The 9,042-nt window shown below is 37.3% G+C and overlaps 1 long non-coding RNA gene across 1 annotated transcript in view; it reads right to left on the reverse strand.

Moving 5' to 3' along the window:
• The window catches only part of LOC135226118 (uncharacterized), a 4,713-nt gene extending 4,426 nt beyond the window's left edge, over window positions 1-287 (reverse strand). Inside the window, exon 1 of the long non-coding RNA XR_010317173.1 lies at window positions 130-287. This is a non-coding gene — a long non-coding RNA (uncharacterized LOC135226118). The remainder of the gene's footprint in view (window positions 1-129) is intronic.
• Between the last annotated feature and the right edge of the window lie 8,755 nt (window positions 288-9,042).

Genomic DNA, 9,042 nt, shown 5'->3' on the forward strand with positions numbered 1-9,042 from the left:
TACTCGTCCCGCAAGCCGTCGACGGAGGCAGGGTCCATACATAATAGTCCTAATCTAATTATAGGCCGCAACTACAGTAAAGTTTTATCATATAAAATAAAAAAGCATACAGCTGGTCTTAAAACTCACCTGATGCTGTTCACAACTTCACTCTTCGTAACAGTAGAAGAAACCACAAGAAGACATCTGTGATGAGCTGAGGGGATTCGTTGTTTTCAAGTGACTTGTTTCGGCGCCTCCGCCCGCCAGAAATGAAAACACACGCATTGCGAAATGCGTATCTGATCGGGATAATCGTAGTATATATGATGTTTTTGGTCCTTTGAATATACAGTGGAATTTTTATTTTTTGCCCGTTTCATAAAACGTAATGTTGGAAATGGTAAATGTACAAGTATATTATTATATTAATACACTAATAATTCTGTAGTTACATGGGATGGTAGCGGATGGCAACTTCATATGGACAGATGCCAATGCGATAATAATAAAACTAATAACTTCTACAATATTGTATTTTTAATGATTTAGTAGAAAATTTTAAGCTTTTAATGTTTCATATAGGCTTAGTCTTAACATTTAACACAATTCTGTCAGAAAATATTTAAGTTATATGAACCATTATGATAAGGACTATACCTCAATTACGGCCCTGCGACCGTAATTTTGGGCAGGATGTCTTATAGCAATGGTTTTACGGTAAATACCCGTAAAAGATATTAACAATTTACGATAAAAACGGATGGCCACCCGTTTTCTGAAATACGGCCGGAAACCGTATATTTTGTTTTTACGGTAATTTTCTGATTAAAACTACGGGTTTTTTTAACAGTGTAGATACTGAGGCTGACTACCTAAATTTTTTCACAATTCGAATTCTAGAATGTCAGAATTCAGATTATTTTAAAAATCATAATCCAGTTTTTTTTTTTTTTTTTATTATTATTATTATTATCATCATCACGATTCAAACCTCCCTTTTGAATATTTTTGTTTTTGCCCTCTCCCGTTCTCTCGCTCTGAAACGTATCTGTGACGAGGCTGCCAGCGCCGGGCGACGACTAACAAATACCCAAAATACTATTGTTCCAAAGTTGGGAAACTGGGACGCATCAGATTTAATATGGCCGGATGGCTGTCACAACCCCTTCCGACCCCCTCCCCAAGTCCCTCCTGCTCCTCCCCTCTCTCTTCCCCCCAGCACTACCTTTAAAAGAGTAAAATTCGGGTCGCCAGGCGCATCGGGAGAGTTGGCCATAATTTTGCGCCCAGCGCGCACAAATGGTTATCGTGTTAAAGCAAAGTTACGTTGGGGAACTTTATTATTATTATTATTATTACTATTATTATTATTATTATTATTATTATTATTATTATTATTATTCCGGTAGCAGTATATTTTGCTTCGGTAGTGGGTAATGGCATGACGATTTATTAAAACGGTTTTAGTTATCTGAAATTTTTTAAAATCGTTTTGTGCCTGCTTTGTCTGTCTGTCCGAACATTTTCCGTCAGCACTTTTTCTCTCTCCGCCCTCAGATCTTAAAAAAACAAGCTGAGGCTAGAGGGCTGCAAATTGCTATGTTGATCATCCACCCTCCAGTCATCAGCCATACCAAATTGCAGCTCTCTAGCCTTGGTAGCTTTTATTTTTTATTTTTTATTAAGGTTAAAATTAGCCGTGATCGTGCGTCTGGCAACGATATAGGTCCAGGCCACGACCAGGGCGTGGTTAAAGTGTCATGGGCTACGGCTTATACAGCAACTATATAAGAATAATATGATTTGTAAATGCATTGAATAGCATTCGTTCATTTTCTATTATCTTCTGTCACTTCTTTCAAATGTTGTGGGATTATTCCATATGGATAGCGTTCGTCTTCTGATAATAATAATAATAATAATAATAATAATAATAATAATAATAATAATAATAATAATAAAGCTGTTCCCTTGCTATTCTCATCAGCGTTGTTTGTTTGGTAAATGTATTATAACAATGTCCTTATTATCCCCCCCCCCCCTCGGGGGCCCCCCCCCTCGGGGGCTCCCACTTCCTTAAAGTAACGCAGGAGAAAATGAAGACGAAAAACTAAAAAAAAAAAAATCTCTCTCTTTACTTCCACGTTATAAACTCTTCATGTACACGCCGTGAGCCCTCATGAATAATTTATTAAAGGCACGGTGCCCGGGAAACTGCCAAGTAGTGCTTTTCAGTCTCCCGCCCTAAAGTATGCAGGAGGAGGGGGAGGGGGAGATCCTACGAAACAAAAGCGAGTGCAGTTGGTGCCACCTAAATTAGGGTTTTTTTTTTTAAAGGAAATGTGAAGGTTTAAACAGGATTCTTGGGTTCTTTTAGAAAGGGCTGCTGCCTTTGCTATTCGTGCTTCTGTTGCTGTTGCTCCTGTTTCTGCTGCTGAAGGGGGGGGGGGGCAAGGGCTAAGGCCTACTCCCCCCTTACTCCCACCAATTCTATTTAGGACTCAAACATCCGGTGTTTAATTTATATATATATATATATATATATATATATATATATATATATATATATCACGGGTGTATGAGAGAGAGAGGGTGGGGTGGGGTCATCTCCATCTTTCAGAAGTAATAGCACACATTTAGGATGGATATATATATATATATATATATATATATATATATATATATATATATATATATATATATATATATATATAGCTTTAAATATATCGTCACGAATTGTTGTGTATGTAGATGGTAGAGAGAGAGAGGGAGAGAGAGAGACGAATAGTCATTTCCATTTTTCATAAGTGATAACGCACATTGATAATTAATAGTTATATGTAGCTTTAGATATGATTTCAAGATATCTGATTTGAGAGAGAGAGAGAGAGAGAGAGAGAGAGAGAGAGAGAGAGAGAGAGAGAGAGAGAGAGAGAGAGAGAATGGAAGTTTGAAATGAGAATATAACGTTACAGCTACGTAGTAAGAAACCTCCTTTAAGTTATACAATAATTCTGAAGAGGATACACATAGCATATTTTATTGTTAAGTCATATTCAAAACATTTTGTCCGGGTGAGAAAAATCAAAGAAGAAAACTGAAAATAAGCCCAAAAGGGTCCGTCGGAAACATCATGAAGACATCAGTAAAGAACGGACCGTAAAAATGTCGATACTGAATTATCATAATGGCCGACACTGAGGGATGTTTATTTGCAGAGACTTTTGGTACCGTTAAAAGACATTGCAGGGAGTTTTTTTTTCTTCTTTTTTTATGGCCAAGTGGTGTCTGTGTGTATGTCTGTATGGCTACTGACTACTGCATATAAGCTATACTGTATGCATGTTTTAAAGTGTTTATTGTGCATGTGTATTTGTGTATTTAGTGAATATATATTTATGCGTGTGCATTTATATATATATATATATATATATATATATATATATATATATATATGTGTGTGGTGTGTGTGTATGTATATATATATATATATATATATATATATATATATATATATATATATATATATATTATATATCTGCGTAATTCCTTCCTTTGCATTCATATGTGCATAAAGTGAGAGATTTTTAACATTTAGCATTGGGTTTAATACGCAACGATGAAATTTCGAGAGAGAGAGAGAGAGAGAGAGTTTCATGCACCCAAGTTTACAAACAAAAAATTGCATGCATAATTTTGAGAGAGAGAGAGAGAGAGAGAGAGAGAGAGAGAGAGAGAGAGAGAGAGAGTTTTCATGCATCCAAGTCTGCAAAAAAAAGGAGAAAAAAATTGCATGCATAATTGTAACCTAGTTTTGAAGACTCACCTTACCAATCTTTCGTCGACGCTGCTCCATTCTGTGTGACTCGTGTTTTCCACCACGACTTCCATAACTTTAATTTCGAAAGCTTAGCTTTTGCTTCCCTCCAGATTAGAATTTCCGCTTTCTTTTCTTCAGTTATTTTATAAATAGAACGTTTGCTAAATAGTGGGAATTTGGGATCACGTCTCGTTGACTGCTTTATTAGAAAGGAATTCTGTTTTGACTTTGAGATATCTGAAGTTTCGATAATTAAACCTTTTTTATTGTTTTCCTTTTTTTCTCTATATTTTAGATTCTTTTTTACCGATCAAAGTCGCTTATTAGCCCATTAAATATCCATCCCCTTAGGGGGATAGTTCCGTTAGTTTAGTAAATTCACGCGGTGCACTGTAGGCATTATTTAAGGTTCTATGCAGCGTCCCTTCGAACCCTAGCTGTAACCCCTTTCATTCCTATTGTTGTACCTCCGTTCATATTCTCTTTCTTCTATGTAACTTTCCTCCCTATCCTAACAACTGTTTCAACATTATTTTCAGCTCTGAATAACCGCGTAGATCCCACCGCTTGGTCTTTGGCCTCAATTTTATGGTCCGGTTCTAATCCCAGTTAACATATCCTGTTAATCACGAAGTCCATTCTTGTTTCTGTCTACACCATAAAAAATAAGCCTTTTTATAATGAGAATTGATATCTTACATTTTCTTTAAAATCGGGATCATTATTATAATGAATATCCTTCATATCATAACATTCAGACAAACTTAGGACTTCTCGAACGCGTGGTAGGATGCCACCACCACGTAATTATGGAGAAATGCTGTTCGAAAGTTCGCGTCCTTAATTAAGCCAGGCAATGAAGCCAGGTAATAAAGCCAGGCAATGAAGCCAGGTGGGTCGTTTGAAGCGCAGGCTTCCGGATTTCCCCCCTCCCTCCCCCTTTTTTTTTTTTTTTTTTTTTTTTTTTTTTTAATGTGCGCGATGATTGCGTGTCATTACCGGGCTTCTTTGAAGCAGGAACCAATCAGCGCTTATTTCAAAGGAGGCATAAAGGTATTTTCCTATCCCCCCCCCTTCCTCCTCCCCCCCCCCCCCCTCCCCCCCCCCCTTCCTCCTCCCCCTCCTCCTCTTGATGATTTTTACGAGTGGTGCTCTAATTTTTGTTCAGTTTTTACAGTGGGGTCAGTATACCCAAGGGGCACTTTAAAACAGGTACTGGTTTTTACCTTTTATTTTGTGTGTGTGTGTGTGTGTGTGTGTGTGTGTGCGGTTGGGGGGGGGGGGAGAGTAGAGGTGTGGGCTCATTGAATCATAGTAGGAAGTGATTCAGCAGAGAAAGTGAATTTCAAGGGATATTGGATATCTTTATGACCCTATTCACTTAGAGGCTCAAGAAATAGATTATGTCCAGGAAGTGAAAGGATATTCATATTTGTTCTGAAAATTTTTTACAATTTTTGGACAACATACATGATTTCGGAGATATCCCAGGCATGCATTTGTATATATCAACGTATTCTCTCTCTGTTTAGAATACGCAAGAATACACGTGCGTTTGCATCAATAGCTTTAGTTAGGATACGTGAGGCAATGCATATCTCATTATTTACCGATTTATTCAGGATACGGCAGACTTAGCACATGTGTCATTATTTATCGTTTTATTCTGAATACGACAGACACAGCGCATGTGTTATTATTTACCGTTTTATTCAGGATACGACAGACATAGCACATGTGTTATTATTTATCGTTTTATACAGGATACGGCAGATATAGCACATAAGTCATTTTCAGATTTTATTTAGCATACGGCAGACACAGCACGTGTTGTTTGTATGTACTGATTTTATTCATGATACGCCAGTCATAACACACTTGATAATGCGTATCGATTTTGATTCAGAACGCATCGGAATTATGACTATTCCTCCGCTCTCGTAGCGAGCGTTGGTAGCAAAAAAAAAAAAAGAAAAAAAAAAAAGCCATTCTTCGCCAGGATTCGCAGTGATTTTATTCTGGGGAGACTATGCAGCAAACGTCAGAAATATCAGTCTCTCTCTCTCTCTCTCTCTCTCTCTCTCTCTCTCTCTCTCTCTGGGATCCAAATCGTTTCGCGCGAGAATGTATAAAACAGAGGGAACCGTCCCTTGTCTGTTTTATTCGATGTGAAGCGATGTGACGGCTCTGTTTGATGGGGGGGGGGGGTGTTATGGGGGGGACGGCTCTGTTTGATGGCGAAGGCGGGGTGGGGAAGGGGGAGGGCGGCTTCCGAGGCTTTTCGGGGGAGAAAGGACGCAGGGGTTTGGAACAGAGAGTTTGAGTGGATAAGTTGGTATTGCCTTTTAGAAGGGGGACTCTGGGGTTAGGGTGGAGGTGGAGGGGTGGGGGAGGGGTTATCAGACTGGGGGTGGGGGGGGGGTCAGAGTCCGTCGTTCGCTCGCTCGATAGGGCTCTATATATAGAAACCTGCCATCAATGCAGTTTATCTTCTTCTTCTTCTCTTTCTTCTTCTTCCTCTTCTTCTTCTTCTTCTTCTTTGCCTGTCGGTTTGTTTATGGTTTGTGTCATCGAGTAGAGATGGAAATTGCAAGATGAAAAAGTCCACGAAAGTTCTTCTAAAGTCGGCTGAATCGAGGGCTGTTATGACTGAATAATAATCTGTAAATCGTTCGCGACGTGATAATATTATTATATATATATATAATATATATATATATATATATATATATATATATTATATATATCTCGAGCTACAAATGTCCTTTAATATCTCATTCGCTCTACCTCGGAATTGATATTTTTCATATATATATATATATATATATATATATATATATATATATATATATATATATATATATATATATATATATATATATATATATATATATATATATATATATATAAACAACGCCTGACGATAAACTGACCAGAAGATAAACTTCTCCACTGAAAGATATTTGGATACTCAGTAATCATGGATGATGAAATGAAAATATGATGAGAATTGCGGAAAAAAAGAATGATTCTTGTTTATTTAACTAGTCCGGTTCCTGTAGTAGAAACTCCTGAATACGGAAATAGAAATTTGTAAAGATACTCGATTCAGGGAAATGGTAGAAGCTGCTGTATGGTATTAGACAAAAATGATATCACTGAAACGGATTCTATTTACGAAATATATGCTATACATATATATATATATATATATATATATATATATATCTATATATATATTATATATATATATATATATATAGCGTTTACAGCTTTGTCTTTTACCGACCGTGAATTTGGAAGTCAGATTAGTGAAGCTTTGGGAGATGGAGACACGGAACTGACCTGTAAACACAAATCTGAAAAATTAACATTCAAAATACGTCCGTTTCCTTTCGTTTTCATGCGAATTTTTGAATGAACTGCTCTGGTTCTGCTGGCTTTCAGGCCTCGCTGTGACCCACCGGCTCCTCCTCCTCCTCCTCCTCCTTCCTCCTCCTACTCCTCCTCCTCCTCCTCCTTCCTCTTGTTTTTTTCTACAAGAGTATGGTTTATAATTCTGAACCTTCAATTATGTTTATCGTTTAAACTCTCAGTCCTCCTCCTCCTCCTCCTCCTCCTTCTTCAAGATATTACTTATAATCCTGTACCTTCATTTATGTTTATCGCTTAAACTTTCATGCCGTAGTGAAATATATATTGTAGAATTATTATGCAAAACAACGAAGTATTGCCTTACTAATGTCGCTCTTGGGTCATATGGTGAATAATACCGATATATTATACAGGACTGTTGACTTTTCTCGTGCTGAATGAAACGCTCTATGAATATATTAATTTATTGATGTGATATGAATCAGAATATTACCGAAGGCTGGTTTGATTACCTACGCATGTACGATGTATTTGGAATGGGTGTATATATATATATTATATATATATATATATGATAATATATATATATATATCTGTGTGTGTGTATATATATATATATAGATATATATATATGTGTGTGTGTGTGTGTGTGTGTGTGTGTAATGTGGGTATAGCATATGTTTGCTTACACAGTTTGCTGTGATATTTTAGGGCGATACCCTAAATATATCTAACGAGGGAATTCATAATCTGAATTCAATTGATGAGAAGTGTCCATAACAAAATGAACATTGAGACCACTTTTGAATTTACTCAGTGAAAATACTGCAGCACACTCTATGAACTTAATGAAAAAAAACCACACTTTTTTACTTATGAATAAAAAATGCATAGATTTTTCAATACCGAATGACCATGAAAGGAAGTTTCAGTGAACGATAAACAAAGGTTCCACATCCATTCATTCATTCTCAGAATTTAAATCGAAGTAAGTTTAAAACCTTTTCGAAAACATCCACACCTTCTGAGCGGCCGTTGTAAATGTATGCATATAAGGATCATCAACAGCGCGTCGACCTCGAAAAGCTGCTCTAAGAAAGAAAATGTCAATCGGCTTCAAAGCAGTCTTGTAAAACTGCAAAGAAGCTCTTCAGTAAAGTACCTGTCCCCTAACATATGACCTTATAGTGTGTTAGTGCTGTCAGTGCACGTCTCGTGGTGCACTGTAGGCATCCACTGTTTATCTACATCCCTGCTTCTTTTCTTCCGTCTTGCCGCCTTCGTCTCACTATTACTTCTTAGTGGACTTGTGGGGTTTTCTCCTCGTTTTGCCTTTATAACCCTGTCCTTCATCTCATTTACTCTTTTGGATTCTCTGTCTTGCTGTCCAACCACTCTAACAGGCTTTTTTTTTTTTTTTTTTTTTTTAGCGCTTAATGGCTGGAAATATCCTAGTTCTTGGCTTTAATCCTAAGATCAATTTTGTTGCTCCCTGGAGGCCTAATCATAGCCTCGTACTTCACTGATACTGCCTCCATCTTTTTAGTACTTTTACTAAGCTCACATGCAGTTATCTCATAGACAAATTTATCTTATTCGACATTCTGTCTACGTGTCTGGGTAACAATGGTATAACCTTGTTCGAGATTTTAATTTGTACTTTTTTGTTTTTGTCTCGTTTCATATCACACTCTGGGAGACGCCCAGAACAGCCTAATTCCACGTGACTTCGGAGGCAGGCCATTTCAAAATATTCCCCTTTTTATCCTCCTCTCGCATTCTACGGTCGAACTTTCCTTCCATAAAAAAGAGGTTAGGCTCGAACTTCCTTCATTCGCTCCAGCCTTCTCCCCTTCTTTGCGACC

This window comes from Macrobrachium nipponense, chromosome 14 (genome assembly GCF_015104395.2).
Source record: "Macrobrachium nipponense isolate FS-2020 chromosome 14, ASM1510439v2, whole genome shotgun sequence".
Taxonomy (NCBI): domain Eukaryota; kingdom Metazoa; phylum Arthropoda; class Malacostraca; order Decapoda; family Palaemonidae; genus Macrobrachium; species Macrobrachium nipponense.